Source organism: Chrysochloris asiatica, unplaced genomic scaffold (assembly GCF_000296735.1).
Source record: "Chrysochloris asiatica unplaced genomic scaffold, ChrAsi1.0 scaffold00661, whole genome shotgun sequence".
Classification (NCBI taxonomy): Eukaryota; Metazoa; Chordata; class Mammalia; order Afrosoricida; family Chrysochloridae; genus Chrysochloris; species Chrysochloris asiatica.
This window is the reverse complement of record NW_006409179.1, coordinates 191,612-201,772: the sequence shown is the minus strand read 5'-3', so window position 1 is coordinate 201,772 and position 10,161 is coordinate 191,612. Positions and strand designations below refer to the sequence as shown.

Here is a 10,161-nt window from a genome sequence, read left to right as displayed (position 1 = left end):
ATCATATATGGGGAGGCTCTGGTAGTGTAGTGGTTACAAATTGGGCTGCGAACTGCAAAGTCAGCATTATGAAACTTCTAGCTGTTCTGCAGCAGAAAGATGAAGTGTTTTGCTCCCATAAAGCTTTACAGTCTCGGAAACCTTGTACAGGGTCATTATGAGTTGGAACCGACTCCACTGCACATAGCCACCACCACATCATATGTGGTGTGTCACTGGGATATTGTGCTGGACTGCAAGGTCCCTTCGGATTGCATAGTTAGTGGTTCAATTTCACCAGGCCATACTCAGAAACCCTATCTAGGGTCGCTAAGAGTTGGATTCAATTCTATGACACTTGAAAACAACAATAACCTACTAGGGAGTCTTTTGTGGTACCATAAGATTATCACTGTATTCTTATCTTCAAGGTCCATAGTTCAAACCCACTAGCCACTCCTTGGAAACTCTATCTTGATAGTACTTAGCAACAAGAAGGTATTTTTTTATAGGTATCCATGGATAGTGCTGTGGGTTATGAACTGGGCTGATAACAACAGGGTCAGGAGTTTAAATCTGACATTCACAATGGGTTCAAGCATGGCAACAATAGTGAGGTTGGCCCAGGATTGGGCAGTGTTTCATTCTGCTGTGCATGAGGTCTCTAAAAGTTGGTACTGACTCGCTGACACCTAGCAACAATAGCAAGTTGCTTCTCAGGAGAAAGATGAGGCTTTCTGTGCTTGTAAAGATTTACAAACACAAAAATCCTATTCAAGTTTCCTATGAGTCATAACTGACTTGGTGGCACACAAACAATACCACCACCATGTCCTCTGGGTATGCAATGGCTCTCAGTATGATAAGCACTGGACTATGAAACACAAGGTCAACAGTTCAAGATCACCTAATGCTCCACAGGAGAAAGATGAGGCTTTCTGCTCTCAAAATATTTACAACTTCATAAAACTATCCAAGGTCACTAAGAGTCAGAATAGATTCAAGGATGCTTAACAGAAACAACAAATCTTATGATATTTGAACTATTATTGTATGTTTTGGAAGTGAATGGAAGTAAAATGGCACAGAATAACATTATAATCCCATTTTATATCAAGTAGGTTTAAATATATCAAATCTCTATGGATTAACCAAGCGACTGGACATATAGAAACAGTGGTTAAGTAAATGGATCAGCATGGGAAAACATTCAATTCAAAAAGGTGAAAAGTTTTCAAGTGAATATTCACTTGAATATTCTGCAACCTATTATATAAAATTTTTGTTAAAATCTAACAAAATTTACTGAGAGTATGGTTACACTACAAGCCAATAACTTGCCTGTGAAATGTAATTTCTCATAACAATATGAAAAATCAAAAAACATAATTTCAAGCTACAATCTCCCAATGTAAAGAAAACTGTTTGTGAAATATGAGGAATATGACAAAAATGGTTATAAAATTCTAAGGAGTAACAAGGAGCTCTGGTAGCTTAGGTGTTGCAAATAGGGCTGCCAACCTCAAACTCAGCAATTTGAAACTACCAGCTGTTCTGAAGGAGAAAGATGAGGCTTTCTGCTTCCTCCATAAAGATTTACAGACTCAGAAACGCTAGGAAGGATCACTATTAGATGGTTAGACGGAACCAAGTCCACAGCATGTAACCACCACCATCACCACCACTAAGGTAACAGTTTTATCTCTGTTGTCACATCAGAATTGATGATAGGCTAAATTATAATATGGTTTATGAAATATAAAGAACATAATTAAGGTTTATTAAACAGTTAGTCTTAGAACAAATTTTTATAAATGTACATTTTTACAATATCTCAGCTGTATTTGTATGCATATTTATATATTCATACATACACACTAGAGTCCTGGTGTGATGATGAGGATTAGTGCTCTGGACTACAAAATCAGTTTGAATCCTAAGGTCAGTGGTTCAAGTTCACCAGCTGCTCCTCGCAAACCCTATACAGGGTTGTTATGGGTCTGAAACTACTGGATGGCACACAATAACAACATCATATAAAATGTACTTCCTCACCAATATTCAGTTCAAATTCCTTGTTAACATTAACTATATAGAGATATCTTTGATTATATTTGGGAAGCTATACCAGGAGTTCCTGAGGAAAAAACTGGAAAAGAACTGAGAAATTATGGTTGGTATATGAATAAAATAATACAATTTGGAAATGAGCAGACACAAGTGGAGAGAGGTGAATTGCATGCACCTTATCTCGCAAAGCCAGGAATGCCACAATCCTGAAATTCACATTAGAATATCTTGGTCTTTCTGGATACTTACTGTCCTGGGATCAGAATGACAAAAAATATTTTGGCCAAATGAGAATCTTTGAATATTGAGTCTCCAGGGATACAGTGACTAAATAACCTGTGAAATCTTACTTAAGAGTCCTACCTCTCTCTGTAAGGAGATAGAACACATCACCTTCTTCCTAGAGATGACCATTTTTATACAAAAACCTAATATTTCACACAGTCCCTCTGTCTTTCGTGAAGATCTGTCTTCTATCATCTACATCCACAGTAGATGTCAGACATCGTTCCTCAATAATGCCAGTCAGGTAACCTAAAGTCTCCTACTTAAAATTTATAACAGATGACAGGAGTTTTATTACATGCACATCCAGGATAATTATCTATGTGAATAAAATACATGCAGGGCATGAGTCGGAGCAAGTTTCTCATGAGAATCTTGTTTGTCTGTGATTTTCTTGCCAGATGTTCTTACATCTTTGCACCAATATCAAAGTTATTCAGCTAGTGTCTAGCTCTGTCTCTACAATTGTAAGAATGATTTTCATGTTGAGCAATAATGTAGTCAAACATGATGACTGATAACCAACTTTTTGACATTGACTTACATTTTTTGGTAGAGACAGTTTTGTAAATTTCATCTTATATTCCTTGTTTAGTACATTTTTGTAGTCTCTCTACAGTCTCACTCATATCTTAGGGAAAGGAGTTGGAGACCCAGATAAACTCATGATATAGCTAATTGAATAGATCATTTCAAAAGTGTCAGCTGTTCTGCTGGAGAAAGATGAGGCTTTCTGTTCCCATAAAGATTTGAAACCTCGGAAACCTACAGAGTGTGGCAGTACGTAGGAATCAACGCCATGGCATACAACCACCACCACTATCTTAGGTAAAATTAGTAAATATTTATACTGATCAAAATATCAAAAATATTGTAATGAAAATTATCACTCTTTCATTTCTAGAATAAATAAGTCCTGGTGTGCAGCAGTGGGTTAATTAGTTGCACTGCAAGGTCTGTTTGAACCTCAAGGTTGGTGGTATAAGCTCATCTGCCATTGTTGTAGACCCTATACAGAATCCACTCAATGACATTCAACAACAACAACAAAAATCCTTATAATATAAACTTAATTCTTGTTTTCTCTATATAAAGAACAAGTATTACATATGCAGAATATATCTTTTTTTTTTTTATTGTACTGCATATGCTCTTCCTTCCAAAGATAATGTCTGCCTCTCATAATGCTGTTAGTGTACAGATGGTCCAGGGATAACACATTTAATTGTCTTGTGAATCTTGTCTTCTATCAGATTTATCAACAACGAAAGACCCAGAAATCAAACAAGTGTTTCAAAATTCTTTCTCATGGGAATGACAGAGGATCCAGAATTGCAACCCCTCATCTTCAGCTTATTTCTTATTATATACCTGGTCACTGTCCTAGGAAATATAGTCATTGTCCTAGCTGTATGTTTTAACTCACACCTGCACACTCCCATGTACTTCTTTCTCTCTCATCTGTCCTTTAATGACATCTGCTTAAGCTCAACCACCATCCCAAAGATGTTAATGAACATCCTGACAAAAGATAATAGCATCAGTTATAAAGGTTGCCTTAACCAGATGTTCTTTGTCATGACTTTTACTCCTTTTGAAAATTTTATCCTTGCAATAATGGCTTATGACCGTTATGTGGCCATTTGTCACCCACTGAGATATACTGTAATCATGAACTCATACTTCTGTGGTCTGATGATTCTACTTTCATTGTTCATTAGTATGGTAACAGCCCTACCTCACAGTCTTATGATTATGCATTTGTCCTTCTGCACAAATCTGGAAATCCCTTAGTTCTTCTGTGAACTTACTCAAGTCCTCAAACTTGCCTGTTCAAGTACTCTCATTAATAATATCCTCATATACCTTGAGGCTTTCATATTTGCTTGTGTTCCTTTTTCTGGGATCATATTTTCTTACACTCGGATTGCCTCCTCTGTTTTGAAAATGTCATCAGCATCTGGAAAGTATAAAGCTTTTTCCACCTGTGGGTCTCACATCTCAGTTGTGTCTTTATTCTATGGGACAGCTTTTGGTGTGTACCTCAGTTCTTCATTTGCATACTCTCCCAAGAAGACAGCTGTAGCCTCAGTGATGTACATTGTGTTCCCTCAAATGATGAATCCTTTTATCTACAGCCTGAGGAACAGGGACATAAAAGTAAGCCTGAGAAAACTCCTTGGTAGGATACCTTCTTTATAGTGACTATATCATCTGTGCCTATTCACCAAGTATTGAGACCTGTAACTGTGCATCAACATTAACATCATTCACGGTTGGATTCATCATATACAAAATGACTTTTATTTATTTTCAAAGTGGTTTTAAATGGTTATAAAATATTTGAGCATGATCAATGAATAGAATCTTATTCATTACTGTGTTCAAAAATAAAATGAACTAATTTTCATTACAAAAATTTCATAAGTAGACAATGAGCTGGAACTAGAAAGTTTGGCTTTATAAACTCTACATTTGGTGCCTTTATTTTAGGGCTTGTTTTCTTCATGATCACTGAATTATTGTTGGAAATGTAATACCACAAAGGATATTGAGAGGGAGAAAAGTTACTGTCATTCCTGGCCTATATATAATTTATTTTCAAATCAATCATAAGATAACATTCCTTCAGTATTGGGTTAAACATTTGCCCCAAATTGTTATTTCTATGTCCTAATTCTTGAACCTCTAATTGCTAATATTATGACGAAAGGTGAATATTGCCTTAACAGCCTGAATTTACCTGAGAGGCCTAATTGCAATCACATGCATACTGATAACATAGGCAGTGTAGAACACTCATAGAAAAGTAGGAGGCAATATGACAACAGAGGTAGAGATTAGAGTAAAAAGACAACAGATTAAGAAATACCTGGAGCTACAACTGTTTTCCTGACTAGAAGAAGCAATGAATATGTTCTCTTTCAGAGCCTTTCATGGTAGTACTCCCTTGCTGACACCTTGATTTCTGACTTCCAGTCTTCAGAACTGTGAGATGATACATTTATCCTTAAGCAATCAAAAGTTTGTGTGTGTGGTTTTAATGGAAGCCAAAGGAAACTTGTATATTCTCCCAATATCATTGAGAAGAGGATCATAGGCCCCATTTTAATCTTATTTTTGATGTAGGGTTAATGATTACTATCTGAACATTCAACTGATCATTGGAAATGTCATCCCACTGGTAAGTGAGACCTAACCACAACAAACCCTGTATGCAATGCCTGCTACATAATAAGTACTCATTAAAACTTAACTAGGATCATTGATTTCTATTTCTTGTCAATATTACCAAGCCATACAATCATTATTTCTCACACATTTCTGCATTTTCATAGCAATTCCATTTGCTTATCATTTATTAACAATCCTTTTAGCACTGAAAATATGTGTTGGACTAGTACACCTAACTACGATGTCAGGTGTTCACATCCACTATCTGCTATGCTGGAGAAAGATGTTAAGTGTCTGCTTTCATAAATATTTACAGTCTCAGAAACCGTATGTAGGGTTGCTGTAAATTAAAATTGACTGAAAGACTGGATTTTTTTAAAGCATTTTTTAAATTATGAATTGAGTGATAGTTTACATGGGTGAACATCAGTTTTACATTGCAATTATTACAATCCTCCATGCATCATCATTCAATAGTATTTGCTTCTATTTCCTCTGTTTTTTGGATGAACAAAAAACAAAAAAAACCACTCAGGAACATATAATTTCTTAAAAACCCAAATGGCATACTCTGCCAATATCCCTCTTGGCTACCATCACACAGACTTTCTCCTTCCATGAGTCTAGATCTTCAGTTAATCTATTTCTCCATGCTCTGATCTCTGTCTCAAACTCTGGTGTTGCTGCTCCTCTGGATAGGGTTCCATACTCTGTTCATCTCTTTTCCTTTGATGTTCCTAGGTTCCTCTGATCCTGGACTGTAAGATTAACTTCTGTCACCTTTATATTAAATAATGTCTAACTTTACAATCGTGACAGTCACATTTGGTCATGATAACAATTACTTACTAATGAATCATAAGAATATTATCCTTATCTCACTCTCTCCCTTTTCTTTTAAGTTTTTTATTGTAAATTGAGTAAAATTATAGGGCAGATCATCAGTTTCACATTCAACAAATCATATACTTTGTTTCATTACAATGGTTATAATCCCCTCCATGTACCCTCAGTTAACACAATTTCCCTCTATTCATTTTATGTATTTGAAAAAAAAAATCAGACATATATAATAATTTACACCATCAAATGGCACATTCTGCAAGTGTGTCTCCTGGCCACCAGCTCTCAGTCCCTCTCTTTCCATGAATATAGAGTCCTCGGCTGCTCTTCTTTCCGTGTCCGAATCTCTGCCTCCATCTCTAGTGTCCCTGCTTCTTTGTAAAAGGTCCTACATTCTGCCTGTGCTTTTCTCCCTTTATGATCCTAGGGTCCTCTTTATTATTGTTCTTCATCCAACACAGATTTGGTCATTCATTGGCAGTCAATAATATATTTAATATTTTTGACAATGTTGTTGTTGTCAGGTGCCATCGAGTCAGAACCGACTCATAGCGACCCCATGCACAGCAGAACGAAACAATGTTCGATCCTGGGCCAACCTCACTACCGCTGCCACACTTGAGTCCATCAATGATGCCACCTGGCTGATCCATCTCGTTGGGGGTCTTCCTCTTTTTCTCTGACCCTCCACCCTACCCAGCAGATTGTTTCCTCCGGACAACATGTCCAAAGTAGGAGAGACGAAGCTTAGCCATCCTGGCCTCCAAGGAGCACTCTGGCTGCACTTCTTCCAAAACAGATTTATTGGTTCTTTTGGCAGTCCATGGCACTTTCAGTATTCTCCTCCAACACCACAACTCAAAGGCATCAATTTTTGACAATACCATAATTCAAATGCATTATTTTTTCTCCAATGTTGTTAATTCATCAGCCAGCGTTCACATACATGTATGGTGACTGAAAGTTCCCTGGTTTGGATTAGACAAACCCAGTAGAGTTAATCCTGGATCATAAGATATTTCTATTTCCAACTTTCTAAGGAAGTGCCATATCATTTTCCAGAGTGGCTGAACAATTTTCCAATCCCACCAGAAATTGAAGAGGGTTCCAGTCTCTTAATACCAATGCCAGAATTTGTTGTTTTCTGCTTTTTTGAACTTCATTTTTAATGCTGGTGGAAAATGATGTCTCATTGTTGTTTGAATTTGTTTCTCTCTAATGGCTAGTTTTGAACTTTTTTTTTGTAATTTTCCTGGCTGCTAGAATGTCTGCTTTGCTGAAGTGTCTGTTCAGGTCCTGTGTTCATTTTTTTAACTTGGTTGTTTCTCTTTTTTTGAATATGTATTGTAGTTTTATAAAATTTTAGATATTAATCCTTTGTCTGATATGTCATTGCAAAAACTTTTTTCCCACTCTCTGGGCACACGTATCTCTTTTGCTATGAATATAAATCTTCAAATCTCCTTTCTTCAGATACTTTTTATGTTACCTGGAATGATCTCTTTTGCTATGAATATAAATCTTCAAATCTCCTTTCTTCAGATACTTTTTATGTTACCTGGAATTGGTGTCTGAGTTCTTGTATATCACCTGGAAATATATCTTGCTTTTATATTTCAATTCCATTTGGGCATATGGGAAATTTTAGTATATATATTTTTGGTTGTTGTTATTTAGTGTCATTGAGTTGGTTCCAACTCATAGCGACTCTGTATAGGGTTTCTGAGGAGTGGCTGATGAGCTTGAACTACTGACTTTGCTGTTCAAACATCCTTGTAGTTTAGCACATAAATCCACAGCACCACACTAGTATTCATTTATTTCTTAGCATAGCTTCCATATATAATGTGGCACTGTGGGACATTACACTGGACTACAAAGTCACTTTGATTCTCAAGGTCAGTGGTTCAAATTCACCAGCCCCTCCTCAGAAACCTATATGAAGTAGGTTCACTAAGCATCAGATGCACCACAACAACACTTAAAAAACAATGATATCCTATTACGGAGTCCATGTGTGGATGGCAAGCTAAGATAATTACTAGCTTCATAGCTTCAAGGTCTATGTTCCAAACCCACCAGCCTCTCCTTGGATGCCGTATCTAGTGTTGCTATGAGTCTGAATAGACTTGTTCACACTTAGCAAAAACAAAAGGGCTTGTTTTTATAAGTATTCCTGGGTAGTGTTGTAGATTAAGAAATGGACTGATAACCACAAGGTCAGGAGTTTGAAACTGCCAGTCACTCCTCAGGAGAATTATGAAGCTTTCTGCTCTGATAGAATTTTACAGCCCTGTAAACCCTGTCCAGGGTCCCTATGAATCACAGCTGACTTGGTGACACACAACCAGTACCATCGTGTCATGTCTATGGGCATGCAGTGGCTCAGTATGATAAGTGCTGGACTATGAAATACAGTTCAACAGCTCAAGATCACCTGCTGCTCCACAGGAGAAAGATGAGGCTTTCTGCTTTCAAAATATTTACAACTTTGAATCCTTTTCAGGGTCACTATGATACCCTGTCCAGAACTAATTCGAGGACATTTAACAGAAACAACAAATCTTATTATATTTGAACTATTATTTTATGTGTTTGAAATGAATCGAAGCCAAATGGCACATAGTAATATTATAATTCCTGTTTATATCATGTAGGTTTAAATATGTCAAATTACTATAGATTAATCAAGTTCATGTACATATTGAAACCATGGTTGACTAAATGGATTAACATGGGAAAATATTGAATTCAAAAGATGAAAAGTTTTCAAGTGAATTATCACATGAAAAATCATCCCAAGATATCAAATTTTTATTAAAATCTTTCAAAATTTACTGAAAGTATGGATACACTATATGCCAATGACTTGCCTGTGAAATGTAATTTCTCACAACAATATGGAAAATAAAAAGCCATAATTTTAACCTACAGTCTCGCAATGTAAATAATGTATTTGAAACACAACTGTTTGTGGAAATTGAAAAAATATTTATAATGTTCTAAGGAGTATCAAGGAGCTCTGGTAGTCTAGTGGTTATAAGTTAGGTTGAAAATCTCAAGGTCAGCGGTTTGAAACTACCATCTGTTTTGAGGGATAAAGATGAGGCTTTCTGCTCCCATAAAAATTTATAGACTCAGAAACCCTATGCAGGGTCGCTATGAGTTAGAATCAACTCCACAGCTCATAACCACCACCACCAATGTAACAATTCTGCCTCTAGTGATAACAGTCAGAATTAATGATAGGATAAATTATTATATGAATTATGAAATATACAGAATAAAATTAAGTTTTATTAAACAGTTAATAAGCCTTAGAAGAAATTTTAATAAATGTGCATTTTTACAGTCTCTCAGCTAGAATTTTATATTCATGCATATTTATATATTCATACATATAAACTGTGGTGTCTTGATGTGGTGCTGTGGGTAAATGTATCGGATTAAAAAGTCAGTTTGAAATTCAAGTTCAGCGGTTCAAGTTCACCAGGTGCTCCTCAGAAACCCTATATAGGGTTGTTGTGGCTCGGAGCAAACTTGATGGCATGCGATAACAAATTGTAAACTATACTTCACCAGAAATATTCATTCAGTTCAACTTTCTTGATAACATTAAGTAGACAATGATATCTTTGATTACACTTAGAGAAGATACACCAGGAGTTCCAGAAGAAAAAAAAAACAAACTTAAATACAATGGAAAAATAATGGTGGGTACATAAGTATACTGAGCAAATAATACAAGAAGCTGGATTCTATGAAGAAAAATGTGGCATCAGGATTGGAGGAAAACTCATTAACAACCTG

The 10,161-nt window shown here is 36.1% G+C and overlaps 1 pseudogene; it reads left to right on the top strand.

Moving 5' to 3' along the window:
- Positions 1-3,587: 3,587 nt before the first annotated feature.
- On the top strand, positions 3,588-4,536 carry LOC102834299 (annotated as a pseudogene).
- The last annotated feature ends 5,625 nt before the right edge of the window (positions 4,537-10,161 follow it).